The sequence below is a fragment of the Lithobates pipiens genome, unplaced genomic scaffold (assembly GCF_037356315.1).
Source record: "Lithobates pipiens isolate NorthernLeopardFrog02 unplaced genomic scaffold, aLitPip1_a1.2 Scaffold_19, whole genome shotgun sequence".
Classification (NCBI taxonomy): Eukaryota; Metazoa; Chordata; class Amphibia; order Anura; family Ranidae; genus Lithobates; species Lithobates pipiens.
In genome coordinates this window covers 224,828,673-224,846,050 of record NW_027507764.1, presented here as the reverse complement: position 1 = coordinate 224,846,050, position 17,378 = coordinate 224,828,673, and positions in this window count along the sequence as shown.

Here is a 17,378-nt window from a genome sequence, read left to right as displayed (position 1 = left end):
GCGTATATATTTGGGGGCTATACTGTATCCTTCAGCACCCAAGGGGTGTTACTGCTAATAAGAGTGCTCACCCCCCCTGTACTTGGAATCAGAGGAGCAACCATGATATATGGTTGGAAAGAAGCGATCATGGAGTCTTGGTGGTTTGTCTGCACGGAAATGTGTCTCTTGAAGAAAGCACACATGGGCCTTCATGTGTTTAAGGTTTGGAAGCACCATAGAGCGCTTTTCTGGGGTGTTGAGTCCTTTCGCATTGATGGATACCAGGCAAACCTGCTCAGTATCTTCAGGCATGGCCACGACTGATGGAGAGAAAAAAAAAAAGGGGAGGGGGGAGACACCGAGAAACCCGGTATGAGGCAACTAAGATAGGAAAGCAAGGGAAAGAGAGGGAGACAAAAGGGAAAAGATACGTGGAAGAAAGCAAAAGGAAAGAGGAATTAAACTAATACGACTAAGGCGTATAGGAGACGTAGTCTCAGTGTGCCCAGGTGACCTTACAAAAAATAGAAGGCCACCGTACAGGCGCAATCCTAAGTGGGGAAGGTGGATGGACACAACAGGGATCAGGAGCTCCCCATCCCAACCCAAGCAGTAAGTATATAAGCCCAACCGCCAAATCAGAGTCCCCACAGCTGGGCCTGCCGGCAAGGCACCGCCTGCCCCGACACCACAAGTATGACCATCCGGGACAAATGTCACCCCACCCCCGAGCCCAGGCCCCGCAGACTACTCCCAGGACCCCCTAAATATTGCATATTACCCTGAGTACGGGTGTGTTACCAGCCCGCCCAGCAAAGCTCTTGCAGCCCTGTTGCCATATGAAAGAGCAAGAAAAAATAGAAACCACAGAAAGAAAAAAAAGAACACCAAAGTACACATGAAAACCCAGATAAACCAAAACATAGAGAACTATATAACCATGAAAATGCAGTCTGTTAGGTAGCCTCATATAAATCCTGACTAGATTCCCCTCCGGGGAGTCCCCTGTCTATCGTTCAGGGAGGGAATCGGTAGCCCACACCCCCACACATGATGCCCACACCCTCCCACAGAACACCAGTTTGAAATAGGCAGATCCACACCCCCCCCCCCCCCCCAGACCCTCTGAGACACTTCCAAAGTTTAGGTCTGCATGGTATTGAGGGCGGGGAGGTCCAGAGAAGGAGCGGAGACACATTTACTAGCTCATCCTCCCTGTGAGGAGGAGGGGGGGGGACGGGTCACCCCGGACCGTGGGAGGGATGCAGAGCCGGATCCCAAAAGGGGAGAGGGAGTGGGTCGAGGGGAGGCAAAAAAAAAAGGGGGGAAGAGTCCAAATAAGGGGCAGGGGCGGGAAAGGGGCAGCCTAAGCATGGGGGAGGTTTGTAACGCATACATGCCCCAGGCCATCATCCCTCAGGGAGCTGCCTGCCTGCCACCCAGTAAAGACACACCAGTGCACTCCTCAGATCATAATTCAGCCCTGGGCCACATCAATACTTGTCCTTATAACCGGTGCTGTTCTCGGACGAGGGCTCTGCCACACCAAGATCATCACCTCCCCCCACCCCTGTCCCACATCCAGGACGCCAACCCCACAATGTACAAATGCTGGCAGGTCCTGGCATCCCCCCAAGATTCCAAGATTCCCCAAGGCACCGGACAGTCTGAGTTCACCGGATAGTGGCTGTGTCCTGAGCGCAGGGGAGGGGGTATTCCCCATGTCTCCACGAAAAGTTGAATCGCTGAATGTCCATACAGCCCAAGAGGAACTCCCCCATCCCTCCGCATGCATCAAAGGGGACCTCACCCTCCTTCCCCATAACAGGTAAGCCAGAGGCATAAGCCCCCACCCCAGTCTCGGTCGCCCGACCCCAGCAGGGGTGTGGACTCCATGAACTGTTGCGGGAAGGAATTGCAACACTCCCCTGGCTGGGGAACAGAGGGCCCCTCTTGTCAAAAGTACCTCTTGGCCAAAACGAAACACAGGGAAAATGTTCTAGTTGTGATACCTGAGATGAGAATTGTCTTCCAAGTAGCGATGGACGTTCACATTTCACGTGATCTGGCTCCTACGGGTTGCTGGTCTCCCCTCCTACGTCTGGAGGAGCGACGTGGCAGTCCAACTCCCTGGGTTTGAAAAGCAGAGCTGGCTTCCCTGGTCAGAAGAGGTGTCAGCCAGTCAGGTAGAGGAAACGGATCCATGTTCAAGAAGGCAAAAAAATCCGGAAGGTCCGTATGGCGCCGCATGGTGAAGGAGGAATTACCCTTACCCTTCCCTGATCATGCCCCACTGGCGTGGTGAGAAAAAAACAAGCTCCCCTGACCCTGTCCTGGTGCCGTAGTCGCACAGGTATTCATTGATGGCCCTCTGCTGCGTGTGCAGCCGCTGCAGCATGGCCAATGTTGAGTTCCACCTGGTGGGCATGTCACATATAAGGCGGTTCTTGGGCAGGTTCAACTCCTTTTGGAGCTCAGCCAGCCGAGCACAGACATTAAATGATCGGCGGAAATGCACACAGACTTTCCTGGTCTGCTTCAGGACATCCTGTAAGCCCGGGTACCTGCCCAAGAACCGCTGCACCACCAGGTTAAGGACGTGAGCCACACAGGGCTCATGGGTCATTTGTCCCTGTCTTAGGGGGCAGAGAGGAGGTTGGTGCCATTGTCGCAAACCACCATTCCTGGCTTAAGCTGGCGTGGCGTCAACCACCTCTCGGCCTGCCCCTGCAGAGCTGACAAAATATTTGCCCCAGTGTGGCTCCTGTCCCCCAAACAAACCAGCGCAAGCACGGCATGGCATTGTTTTGCCTGCGTACTTGCGTAGCCCCTGGAACGCCTACGGAGCACTGCTGGTACCGAGGACAGAGCACTGGAAGAGGCCATGGAGGAAGAAGAAGAGGAGGGGGTGGAGGAGAGAGGTGTGTCACAACCAGTAGTAGCATTTTGGAGGCGTGGTGGCGGAACAACCTCCAACACTACTGCACCTTGTCCTGCATCCTTCCCAGCTGCCAGAGGAGTGACCCAATGGGCCGTGAAAGACAGGTAACATCCCTGTCCATGCCTGCTGGACCATGAGTCAGCGGTAATATGCACCTTACCGCTGACTGCCCTGTCCAGCGAGGCAAGGACATTGCCTTCCACATGCCGGTAGAGAGCCGGAATCGCCTTCCGTGAGAAAAAGTGGCGTTTGGGGACCTGCCACTGAGGAACCGCACATTGTACAAACTCACGAAAGGGGGCCGAGTCTACCAACTGAAAAGGCAGCAGTTAAAGTGCTAGCAATTTAGCCAAGCTAGCATTCAACTGCTGGGCATGTGGATGGCTGGGAGTGAACTCCTTTTGACGGTCCAGCAGCTGGGGCAGGGAAATTTGCCTGCTATAATCGGACGTGGGTGTACTGCTAGCAGAGTGCCCGGAAGCACTTGGCTGTGACACACCTAATTCTACACCTTCATTCCTCTCAGAACAGGTTTCAGAGAGGACTAAAGGTCTAGTGGGGTTGGAGATCCCAGCTGATGAGGAGCAAGGAGAGGTCTGCTTTGTTCTTTGGTGTGGGTCTTTGAGGTACGCTTGCCAATGAGCTGCATGGCAGGTCAACATATGTCTGGTCAAGCATGTGGTGCCCAAGTGGCTGATGTTTTGGCCACGCAAGATACGCTTGAGACATATGTTGCAAATAGCAGCGGTGCGATCTGATGCACTCATCTCAAAAAAGGCCCACACCAAAGAACTTTTAGAATAACGCGCGGAGGCAGCGCCCTGCACAGGTGGAGCTCTGCGGTGTGATTCAGTTGGTGTGCTGCCCTTAAGCTGGCCCCCGGGGGGCATCCTGCCTCATTGGACATGTGCCTCCTCCTCCTCTCTCCTACTAGGCACCCACATGGAGTCAGTGCCCTCATCATCCCCTCCCTCTTCATCGCTGGAGCAAACCTGGCAGTATGCTGCAGCTTGTGGAACATGACTGCCAGATTGCTGTCCTTCTTGAGCATCCCCTCTCTCTGCGTTCACGCTACTGCCTTCCTCTAGCTGAGTATCATCATCAGAGCCTACAAAACACTGGGCATCCTCCTTGAGCATGTATCCAACACTGTGCTCAAAGAGTTCAGGGGACTCCTCAGGAGGACGTGGTGGGTCTAGGGAAGGAGACACTGATGATGACATTGAGACGAGGGAAGACGATGCGTTGGCAGCTGCTTTGCTAGTACCCTGAGCCTGGGTGAGAGAGGATGAGGAGGATGAAGAGGGCTTGGTCATCCACTCTACCAAGTCTTCGGCATGATGCGGCTCAACACATCCAGCTGCCGAAAATGAAGGACAAGTGTGTCCCATGGCCACGTGCTGATGATGACGATGCACCGCGTCCAAGACCAGGACTGTTGTCTCTAGACACAGAGCCTGCTTGCCCTCTTTTATCAGCTTGTGCCTGTCTGCCTCTCCTTGTTGGCCTTTCAGACATGGTAATGGCCTGAAGAGAGATGGGAAAACCAGCAATTGGGTAGTGTATATTGTGCTGGAGGCACACAACACCCACTAACTCCTGCAGATGGCAGATGGCTCAATTAGAGAAGAGCTATATAGGTGGATATAATGGTGTATAGTGTGGTCAGGGCACGCAGACAGCACACACAATCTCCTACAACTGACTGCAAGCTCTATTACAGAAGAGCAATATAGCTAGCTATATAGGTGGATATAATGGTGTATAGTGCGGTCAGGGCACGCAGACAACACGCACAATCTCCTACAACTGACTGGAAGCTCTAGTACAGAAAAGCAATATAGCTAGCTATATAGGTGGATAGGGATGGCCGAACGGTTCGCCCGGCGGTCGTTTCGCGGCGAATTTCAGCTGTTCGCGGTCCGCCCGATCGGCGGACTATTGCCGCTGTTCGCCCGGCGGACTTCCGTGTTTACTGTGTAAAAGAACTTTGACCTATGATGACACATCCATCATGTGGTACAGGACAGCCAATTGAGATATTACAGCACATGGACACTTGGACATTCCCCCTAACTTATAAATAGACCCGATTCGGCGGCCATTTTACATTCTTTCGTATGTCACTATAGGGAGAGGTTGCTGTGTGGAGCAGGGAGAGACTGCAGTGACCCAAATCGCTAGCTATTAGGTCCACAAAAGTTCTTTTAAGGACTGGTATGGTATAGGTGTTAGGTGTAGTTCAGGATATAGGTTTGAGGCACTGCTATTCAAGTCATTGTTGCAGCAGCCTGTCTTTTGTCAGTGTAGAGAGAGGGACAGGACACTGTGTGCAGCAGGGACAGTCAGTTTAATCATTAGCTGTTACTATTAGATCCACAAAAGTCCTTTTCAGGACTGGTATGGTAAAGTAGTACAGGATATAGTTTTGAGTGCTATTCAAGTTATTGTTGCAGCAGCCTGTGTTTTGTCAGTTTAAATAGGGACAGGCAGGAAGCTGTGTGTGGCAGTGAGGGACAGTCAGTTTAATCAGTAGCTGGTACTATTAGGTCCACAAAGGTTCTTTTCAGGACTGGTATGGAAATAGGCTCGTACACGTATAATATTCTTTCTTCCAAATATAGAAAGAATATTATACTTGACTGCTGCCCTTCTGCTGCAGCAGTCCTTTATGAGTATAGGGACTGAGGTATAGTCTGCTAATCACAACCTACTAGTTCCACAAAGGTCCTTATAAGGACTGGTAAGGTATAGTGTACTACAGTACATAGGGTTGAGTGAGATACAGTCTGCTATTCCTTAAGGACTGGTATAGGTCCACAATATATAGGGTTGAGGTGCACTACTGCTGACTGCTGCCCTATACTGCAGCAGTCCTTTATCAGTATAGGGACTGAGGTACAATCTGCTAATCACAACCTACTAGTTCCACAAAGGTCCTTATAAGGACTGGTTAAGGTATAGTGTACTACAGTACATAGGGTTGAGTGAGGTACAGTCTGCTATTCCTTTAAGGACTGATATAGGTCCACAATATATAGGGTTGAGGTGCACTACTGCTGACTGCTGCCCTATACTGCAGCAGTCCTTTATCAGTATAGGGACTGAGGTACAGTCTGCTAATCACAACCTACTAGTTCCACAAAGGTCCTTATAAGGACTGGTAAGGTATGGTGTATTACAGTACATAGGGTTGAGTGAGGTACAGTCTGCTATTCCTTAAGGACTGGTATAGGTCCACAATATATAGGGTTGAGGTGCACTACTGCTGACTGCTGCCCTATACTGCAGCAGTCCTTTATCAGTATAGGGACTGAGGTACAGTCTGCTAATCACAGCCTACTAGTTCCACAAAGGTCCTTATAAGGACTGGTAAGGTATAGTGTACTACAGTACATAGGGTTGAATGAGGTACAGTCTGCTATTCCTTAAGGACTGGTATAGGTCCACAATATATAGGGTTGAGGTGCACTACTGCTGACTGATGCCCTATACTGCAGCAGTCCTTTATCAGTATAGGGACTGAGGTACAATCTGCTAATCACAACCTTCTAGTTCCACAAAGGTCCTTATAAGGACTGGTTAAGGTATAGTGTACTACAGTACATAGGGTTGAGTGAGGTACAGTCTGCTATTCCTTAAGGACTGGTATAGGTCCACAATATATAGGGTTGGGGTGCACTACTGCTGACTGATGCCCTATACTGCAGCAGTCCTTTATCAGTATAGGGACTGAGTTACAGTCTGCTAATCACAACCTACTAGTTCCACAAAGGTCCTTATAAGGACTGGTAAGGTATAGTGTACTACAGTACATAGGGTTGAGTGAGGTACAGTCTGCTATTCCTTAAGGACTGGTATAGATCCACAATATATAGGGTTGGGGTGCACTACTGCTGACTGATGCCCTATACTGCAGCAGTCCTTTATCAGTATAGGGACTGAGTTACAGTCTGCTAATCACAACCTACTAGTTCCACAAAGGTCCTTATAAGGAATGGTAAGGTATAGTGTACTACAGTACATAGGGCTGAGTGAGGTACAGTCTGCTATTCCTTAAAGCGGGAGTCCACCGGGACTCCGCGTTTTTTTTTTTTTTTTTAAAGCCAGCAGCTACAAATACTGCAGCTGCTGACTTTTAAAATAGTGACACTTACCTGTCCAGCGCGCCCGCGATGTCGGCACCCGAAGCCGATCGCTAGGTCGTCTGTTGGGTCCTGCCGCCGCCATCTTGGGTATGGGAATCAGGAAATGGAGCCTTTCGGCTTCATTTCCCGGTTCCCTACTGCGCATGCGCGAGCCGCGCGGCGCAATCCGGACGGTCCCCGCTGCCTCTGGGAACTGTGTGTTTCCCAGCAGGCAGCGGGGCACTTGCGCAAAGGGGCGGGCAGTTGCGGAAAGGGGCGTAATCTACGCCCCTTTCCGCAGACAGCTATCCCGGAAGTGGGTGCAGTTACCTGGATTATCCAGGTAACTGCACCCCCCTCCCCCCTGAAAGGTGCCAATTGTGGCGCCGGAGGGGGGGGGGGTTCCGATGAGCGGAGGTCCATTTTAGGGTGGACCTCCGCTTTAAGGACTGGTATAGATCCACAATATATAGGGTTGGGGTGCACTAGTGCTGACTGATGCCCTATACTGCAGCAGTCCTTTATCAGTATAGGGACTGAGGGACAGTCTGCTAATCACAACCTACTAGTTCCACAAAGGTCCTTATAAGGACTGGTAAGGTATAGTGTACTACAGTACATAGGGTTGAGTGAGGTACAGTCTGCTATTCCTTAAGGACTGGTATAGGTCCACAATATATAGGGTTGAGGTGCACTACTGCTGACTGCTGCCCTATACTGCAGCAGTCCTTTATCAGTATAGGGACTGAGGTACAATCTGCTAATCACAACCTTCTAGTTCCACAAAGGTCCTTATAAGGACTGGTTAAGGTATAGTGTACTACAGTACATAGGGTTGAGTGAGGTACAGTCTGCTATTCCTTAAGGACTGGTATAGGTCCACAATATATAGGGTTGAGGTGCACTACTGCTGACTGCTGCCCTATACTGCAGCAGTCCTTTATCAGTATAGGGACTGAGGTACAGTCTGCTAATCACAACCTACTAGTTCCACAAAGGTCCTTATAAGGACTGGTAAGGTATAGTGTACTACAGTACATATGGTTGAGTGAGGTACAGTCTGTTATTCCTTAAGGACTGGTATAGGTCCACAATATATAGGGTTGAGGTGCACTACTGCTGACTGCTGCCCTATACTGCAGCAGTCCTTTATTAGTATAGGGACTGAGGTACAGTCTGCTAATCACAACCTACTAGTTCCACAAAGGTCCTTATAAGGACTGGTAAGGTATAGTGCACTACAGTACATAGGGTTGAGTGAGGTACAGTCTGCTATTCCTTAAGGACTGGTATAGGTCCACAATATATAGGTTTGGGTGCACTACTGCTGACTGCTGCCATATACTGCAGCAGTCCTTTATCAGTATAGGGACTAAGGTACAGTCTGCTAATCACAACCTACTAGTTCCAAAAAGGTCCTTATAAGGACTGGTAAGGTATAGTGTACTACAGTACATAGGGTTGAGTGAGGTACAGTCTGCTATTCCTTAAGGACTGGTATAGGTCCACAATATATAGGGTTGGGGTGCACTACTGCTGACTGATGCCCTATACTGCAGCAGTCCTTTATCAGTATAGGGACTGAGGGACAGTCTGCTAATCACAACCTACTAGTTCCACAAAGGTCCTTATAAGGACTGGTAAGGTATAGTGTACTACAGTACATAGGGTTGAGTGAGGTACAGTCTGCTATTCCTTAAGGACTGGTATAGGTCCACAATATATAGGGTTGAGGTGCACTACTGCTGACTGCTGCCCTATACTGCAGCAGTCCTTTATCAGTATAGGGTCTGAGGTACAGTCTGCTAATCACAACCTACTAGTTCCACAAAGGTCCTTATAAGGACTGGTAAGGTATAGTGTACTACAGTACATAGGGTTGAGTGAGGTACAGTCTGCTACTCCTTAAGGACTGGTATAGGTCCACAATATATAGGGTTGAGGTGCACTACTGCTGACTGCTGCCCTATACTGCAGCAGTCCTTTATCAGTATAGGGACTGAGGTACAGTCTGCTAATCACAACCTACTAGTTCCACAAAGGTCCTTATAAGGACTGGTAAGGTATAGTGTACTACAGTACATAGGGTTGGATGAGGTACAGTCTGCTATTCCTTAAGGACTGGTATAGGTCCACAATATATAGGGTTGAGGTGCACTACTGCTGACTGAAGCCCTATACTGCAGCAGTCATTTATCAGTATAGGGACTGAGGTACAGTCTGCTAATCACAACCTACTAGTTCCACAAAGGTCCTTATAAGGACTGGTAAGGTATAGTGTACTACAGTACATAGGGTTGAGTGAGGTACAGTCTGCTATTCCGTAAGGACTGGTATAGGTCCACACTATATAGGGTCGAGGTGCACTACTGCTGACTGCTGCCCTATTCTGCAGCAGTCCTTTATCAGTATAGGGACTGAGGTACAGTCTGCTAATCACAACCTACTAGTTCCACAAAGGTCCTTATAAGGACTGGTAAGGTATAGTGTACTACAGTGTGTAGGATAGAGTGAGGTACAGTCTGCTATTCCTTAAGGACTGTTATAGGTCCACAATATATAGGGTTGAGGTGCACTACTGCTGACTGCTGCTCTATTCTGCAGCAGTCCTTTATCAATATAGGGACTGAGAGTTTTGTCACAGGGTAATTTAAAAAATGACAGGCATAGGAAGAGGCAGGCCCTTCCGCAGGGGTGGTAGGGGTAGGGCAGGAGCAACAGGCTTGAGCCAAAGTGGGAAGTTGCAGAAGGTGCGTTCAATTACTTTAAAGGATGCATCAGACTTGGTTGAGTGGCTCACTCAGCCTTACTCTTCTGCACCCTCCTCATCCTCTCGATCTGCACCCTCTTCTTTACTCTCTGCTATGTGCACCCCCAAAGACACTACCACCAACAACACCACCACCACCACATACCTTCCGCTTGAGTCACAGGAATTATTTTCCAATCCATATCAAGACATTTCTGATGCGCAGCCACTCTTGGCATTGGATCAGGAAGAGGAGGTAGCAACAACCGCCACTCAGCAGTCTGACGACAGTACCCAGATCAGTCCAAGGAGGATGTTGGTCCCCGGTGTTGCTGCCTACTCCGAGATCTCTACTTATAGCGGTGGGGAAGGTGACGTTGATGATGGCGTGTCTAGTGATGTCACGTGGGTGCCCACAAGAGAGGAAGAGGAGGGGAGTTCAGAGGGAGATATGGACCAGCAGATAGGGAGGAGAAGCAGGAATAACTTACATTGCACAGGAGGGACAAAGCAGACTGCTAATGTATCAGGAGCGAGTCATTGACCATGTACGGTCACATCTGGCGCTCCCAGGACGCCGGCACATGGCTCCGCAGTGTGCGCTTTTTTTAACGTGTCCGCTACTGACAATAGTGTTGCCATCTGCAATCTTTGCAGTCAATGCATTAGTCGCGGTAAGCCCAACACTCACCTAGGGACGACCGCCTTAAGAAGGCACATGAGCAGCCATCACCGAGCCCAGTGGGAGTAACGGAACACACAAAGCCACACTCCAGGCTCTCACCGTCCAGCCTCGTCTTCTACTTCTCCTTCTCCTCTCTCCTCACAATTGTCCTCCACTCCACCTTCCATCCCGCCAAGCTCACGTTTTTCTGCAAAAAGGAAGGCTTCCGTGGGCCTAATGTTCGAGCGTAAAAAAATGATGACGCCGGATAATCCTCTTGCCCAACGGTTGACGGCTGGCTTGTCAGAACTGATATCCTGCCAACTACTGCCATATAAACTGGTGGACTCGGAGGCCTTTCGAAAATTTGTGGCCATTGGAACACCACAATGGAAGGTCCCAGGAAGGAAGTATTTCTCAGAGAAGGGCATCCCAGAGCTATATGGCCATGTTCAGCGGCAAGTGAATGTATCGCTGGCACACAGTGTCGGTGCCAAGATACATCTGACCACAGACACGTGGTCTAGCAAACACGGGCAGGGAAGATATATCACTTTTACTGCCCACTGGGTGAACCTTCTGATGGCCGTCAAGCATGTAACCCGTGGCACCCGTGTAGATTTGGTTTTACCGCCATGGATTGCATGCAGGCCTGGCTCTTCTTCTCCTCCTCCTCCTACTCCATCCTCCTCCCTCTCCTCCTCGGCTGACTCCTCCTTTTCCGCTGCTAGCGTCTCTTCCGCTGCGCCGCCCAAGCTCCCCAGAACCTATTCGACATGCCAGGTGAGACGTTGCCATGCCGTGCTGCGTCTGTTGTGCCTGGAAGCCAAGAGCCGCACTGGCCCGGCACTCCTTTCAGCTTTGTGTTCACAGGCAGATCAGTGGCTAACACCGCTCAATTTGACAGTTGGTAAAGTGGTGTGTGACAACGGTGCCAATCTGCTTAGCGCATTGAAACAGGGCAAAATTACACACGTGCCATGCATGGCACACGTCTTAAACTTGGTCGTGCAGTGATTCGTTGTCAAATACCCTGGGGTCCAGGACATCTTGCGGCAGGCAAGGAAAATCTCGGCCCATTTCAGAAGATCTTACACGGCCATGGCTCGTCTTGCTGACATTCAGCGGCGACACAATCTGCCGGTCAGACATCTTATTTGCGATTGTCCGACGCAATGGAACTCAACCTTCTATATGCTTGATAGGCTGCTCCAGCAGAAACGTGCAGTTAACGTCTACCTGTATGAGCTCTGCAGCAGAACAGGTTCTGGGAGATGGGTTTTTTTTCACCGCGCCAGTGGCTGCTCATGCGCGACGCATGCAGACTTCTGCAGCCATTTGAGGAGATCACCAAACTGGTCAGTCGCAGCCATGGCGCCATCAGTGACATGGTACCTTATGCCTTCTTTATGGAGCGTGGATTGCGTCGTGTCATTAATTGAGCTGTGGAGGAGCAGGAGCGGGAAGATGAGGAAGTTGCAATGCTGGATGAATTCCCAGGGGGGGCTACTCTATCTGAGACAAGTGAACAACAGGAGTCTGAAGAGGAGTCAGAGGAGGATGGTGCCGGGGCGGATGAGGAGGAGCAAGAAGAGCATGCTTTAAACCTTTCTGGGATCCCTGTTGTTGTGCGTGGATGGGGAGAGGAGAATGAAGAGGACGACATTATCCTGGATGATGAGCAGGAGCCAGGCCACCACACCGCTTCCAGTTTAGTGCAAATGGGGGCCTTCATGCTCCAGTGTTTTAATAGGGACCCCCTGTAGCAGAGCGTCCCAGAGAGAGCCAGGAAAAGTCCTGTTCAGGGTTTATACCTCTCCCAGGCTCCTCTCATACACATTCAGGAATCTGTGATCCATGATCCAGTTCGGATCTTGGTCCTCTTCCCCAGGCTAATTTAATCTCACCCGAGCAGACAGCCTTTCCTCTCTGCCTGGGACATTCACATAAAGTTTGTCTGTGAAGAGAGTAAGGTTGGTAAAACCTGTTAAGCAGTTCTTTGTAGAGACTGACAAGCAGTAGGCTTGTTCAGCCTGGTAGTGAGGGCCTGCAGACTGTATAGCTAGAGCCGTGACACAGCTAGGTTTTGTGTTTTGCTACTTTGCCCTTTATTTTGTTTTTTTTCTGGAGCACTGTACAGCACCTGTATATGGACTTGTATATACCACAAATAAACACAGCACTGTTGGTCACTTCATTTCTGGACTTGGTATCTGTGCCTGAGAAACAGCTCATCCCAGGGAGCTTTATACCTGCTACCTGTCCCCCAGGTTACATATGGTGGAGGCTGCGACCAGCTGTAGTAAGTTACTACTTAAAAGGCCAGTACCTAGAGTGACTAAACATGGAGGAAATCCTAAAACAATTGATGATATCCAATGCTGCACAACAACAAGCAAACGCTGCACAGCAGAAAACAAACGCTGTACTCAACGCTGCACAACAGCAAGCAAATGCTGCACAGCAGAAAGCTAATGCTATCGCACAGGAGCAAACCAAGTTGCTTTTCCAACAGATTAGTGCTGTACAGGAGCAAACAAATGCTGCAATTAAGGCTGCACTAGAACAAGCTAATGCTATCGCACAGGAGCAATCGCAGAGGCTGTTTGAACAGCTAGCCACTAATGCCAAAGCGGATAGGAAAACCTTGACTGAGGTTGTGGAGACGCTAGCACAGCGGTCACCTGCTAAAGTTGAGGTTGGAGACAAGCCCTCAGCCATCCATGTGGGTCGCTTTCTTTCAAAGATGACTACAGATGATGATCCAGAGGCCTTTCTGCTAACGTTTGAGCGGACTGCTGAGAGGGAAGGTTGGCCTAAAACCCAGTGGGCAGGACTGGTTGCTCCCTTGCTTTCTGGAAAATCGCAAAAGGCCTACTATGATTTGGAATCAGCAGAAGTGAGAGACTATGAAAAGGTCAAACGGGAAATCATGTCACGACTTGGTGTCACTTTGGCAGTTCGAGCACAGCGGGTCCACAGCTGTTTTTTTCAAGGGGAGAAGCCCCCAAGATCGCAGCTGTTCGACCTAATTCACCTGGTGAGGAAATGGCTACAGCCGGAGTCCCTGTCTGGGCCACAAATAGTGGAGCGTGTGGTCATGGACCGGTTCCTGAGGTCACTACCAATTCCTCTGCAGAAGTGGGTGAGTCAAGGAGACCCCAAATCGGCGGACAACCTGGTGGAACTCGTTGAAAGGTACTTTGCAAAACCTGTTTGAAAACCTGGTCACTACCCCTACAACTGCGCGGACTTTCCACCCAAAGCCACGGTCTCCCCAGGCAACCGGTAAGACTGTTCCAGAGGAAGTGGGTGGTAAAGATGGCAAGGAAATAGGGGGGAGGAATTTTGTTGCCAGGACTGAAGTTTGGCATCCCAAACAAGGGAAGCCATTGCCTGTCAGCAAACCAAACTGGGGAAACGTCAGGTGTTTTCGTTGCCAAGAACTGGGACATGTTTCAGCAAATTGTCCATTGACAGATGAACCGATGCAGTGCGATTTTTCCATTAGGAGACAGTCTATGTTTGCAGCTGTTTCATGCGCTGCAGCGCCAAATATGGGAAAACCAATGTGCCAAATGACTGTTAATGATAAGCCTATTACAGCCTTGCTGGACTCTGGAAGTCTAGTGACTTTGGTTACAGCTGAAATGATTGAACCTGTGAATTGTCATGCAAAAAAATTGCTGTGACCTGTATTCATGGGGATACCAGGGAGTACCCTATAACCACTGTTCGGTTTAAAACTGGCTTAGGTACGGTGACCCATCAGGTTGGACTTGGCCCCAACTTGGTGCACAGGGCCATCATTGGTAGGGACTTCCCTAAGTTTTGGGAACTGTGGGATTGTCCCGACCCGGTCGCAGTACCTGACTCAGTGGCAGAGCCAGAACTCCTGGCCACTACCAACAAGGTGGGTACAGGGGATTCCTCTCAGGGCTCCCCGGATTTTCCTCTATCGGTTATGGCAGGAGAACTGGAGGAGTCTGAGGAAGTCCCCACCACCAGTAGAGCTGGACAGCCATCTGCTGAATCCGAGCCTACGTTGGAGTTTGCTGACCTTAATGTGCACAAAGAAAATTTTGGTACTGAGCAAAGAAAAGACCAGACCCTTGCCCGGGCCTGGGAAAATGTAACAGTGATTAATGAGGTACCTGTCGAACCAGCAGCAGTGAGGATTTACTGTATCGTGTATGTAAAATGAATGATGAAGTGGTTGAACAGTTGGTGGTCCCTAAGCCATACAGACGGGTGGTGTTGGAACTTGCCCATGGGCACTTGCTAGGAGGCCATTTAGGGGTTGAAAAAACAACTGAAAGGGTGTTGCGTAGGTTTTCCTGGCCCGGGGTACAGAAAGATATTGAGAATTATTGTCAATCCTGTCCTGTGTGTCAGATGTCAGCCCCACTACCCCACTTCCGAAGTCCTTTAGTGCCATTACCTGTTCTTGAAGTGCCCTTTGAGAGGATTGCCATGGACCTTGTGGGTCCACTCCCCAAGTCTTCCCAGGGTCATCAGCATATCCTAGTAATCATGGATTATGCTATCCGTTACCCTGAAGCGGCTCCCTTACCCACCGCTTCTGCTAAAAACATCGCCAAGGAGCTGTTTATGGCATTCAGTCGGGTGGGCATCCCTAAAGAAGTCCTTACAGACCAGGGCACCCCATTTATGTCGCGAATAACTAGGGAGCTGTGCAAGTTGTTTAAGGTGACACAGTTGCGAACCTCAGTGTACCATCCTCAAACGGATGGCTTGGTGGAACGCTTCAATAAGACGTTAAAGAGCATGTTAAAAAAGGTTGTTGACAAGGATGGGAAAAACTGGGACTTCCTGATACCATACTTGATGTTTGCCATCAGGGAGGTTCCCCAGTCCTCTACGGGGTACTCTCCATTTGAGTTGCTTTATGGGAGACACCCTCTGGGACTTTTAGACATAGCCAAAGAAACTTGGGAGGGGGAGCAGACACCCCATAAAAGTGTAATTGAGCACATCGCTCAAATGCAGGGGAGGATTGCAGCAATCATGCCGATGGTAAAAGAACACTTACTACAGGCCCAGGCAGCCCAACAGAGAATATACAACAGGGGGGCCCAACTCCGAGTTTTCTCACCTGGTGACAGGGCCCTGGTGTTGGTTGCTACTGTTGAGAGCAAGTTCCTGGCTAAGTGGCAGGGTCCCTTTGAAGTAATTGAAAAAGTTGGGAAAGTCAACTACAAGGTGTATCAACCAGGAAAAAGGAAGCCCAAGCAGGTTTACCATGTAAACCTGTTAAAGCCCTGGAAGGATAGACTGGCATTAACTGCGAGGTCCCTCCCGGTAACGCCTAAGGGTACTGAGTCCCCTCTGATCCCTGAGGTCACAATTCCAGATACCTTGTCATGTTCCCAAAAACAGGAAGCTAGAGAGTTCCTGATAATGAATAGAGAGAAATTTTCAGAGTTACCTGGCATGACTTCAGCAGTTCAGCATGATATTGTTACTGAACCTGGGGTACGTGTCAAGCTCAAACCATACAGAATTCCTGAAGCGAGGAGAAAAGACATCAGCAATGAAGTTAAAAGAATGCTGGAGCTAGATGTTATCGAGGAAGCTAATAGTGACTGGTCTAGCCCCATCGTGTTAGTCCCAAAACCGGATGGCACTTGGAGGTTCTGTAATGACTTCAGGAAGCTTAATGCAGTGACAAAGTTTGACACATACCCAATGCCCAGAGTAGACAAACTTATAGACCAACTTGGCAAAGCTCGCTATATTACCACTTTGGACTTGACAAAAGGGTATTGGCAAATACCCCTGACTGATAGTGCCAAAGAGAAGACTGCATTTGTGACCCCGGAGGGTTCATTTCAATATAAAAAAATAGGTACGCACAGGAAGTTCCGGGTGAGAGGTGAGTCGGGAAGTAGCGAGGAGACGTTGCTGGAAGTGGAAGAAGAGGAGGTCCCCCTGGATAACTGGTTGCTGGGAGAATCTGCATATGGTTGCAAAAGCTTGTATGATCCCCCAAATGTAAATTTGTGAGGATCCAATAATTCCGGTAAGCCTCCAATCTGCCTGGTGACGGGAACTTCACGAGATTAATGCACGCACTTTTTTGAACGGAGGTGCAATATATTTCCTACACACTTGTGGACTATACAAAGACACTATACACAAAGGACTTTGTATTTAACTTTTGGGACTTTTTTTCTTATCTCTTCCTTTTTTTTGTTTCTTGGACTTTTTGGTAAAACCTTTTTTCTTATTTTTGAGTCACTTATATATTCATTTAATACATACGTAAGAGTTTATGTGTTATGAGCACTATTTCATAGTGGAATTTTTTCACTATAATTGTATAATTTTACACTTATAAGGAAGGTTCAAGGATATTTGACTTTTGAAGCTTTGAGAAGCGCTGCACTTTTTTATAACATTGTTTACTTTACACTTGATACCCTGGTGATGTGTTAGTAGCTCTCTTATGTGGTTTATTTTCTGGTAAGAATAGCGCAGTGTTTTGTTACAAAAATTTACAATATAAAAAAATGCCTTTTGGGTTGCAAAATGCCCCCGCGACATTTCAGAGGGCCATGGACAGGACCCTAAGACCCCACCGACGATATGCAGCAGCCTATTTAGATGTCATAGTGGTATATAGCGCTGACTGGGAGTCTCACATGCCTCGTGTCCAGGCTGTCCTTAATTCCCTCTTCAAAGACGGTTTTACGGCAAATCCAAAAAAATGTGCCATTGGTCTAGAGGAAGCCAGGTATTTGGGCTACACTATTGGCCGTGGTGTCATAAAACCTCAAGTGAGTAAAATAGAAGCCATCCAGGAGTGGCCACGTCCTGCAAACAAGAATCAAGTCAGGGCCTTTCTTGGCATTGCGGGGTATTATAGAAGATGTATTCCAAATTTTGCAACTA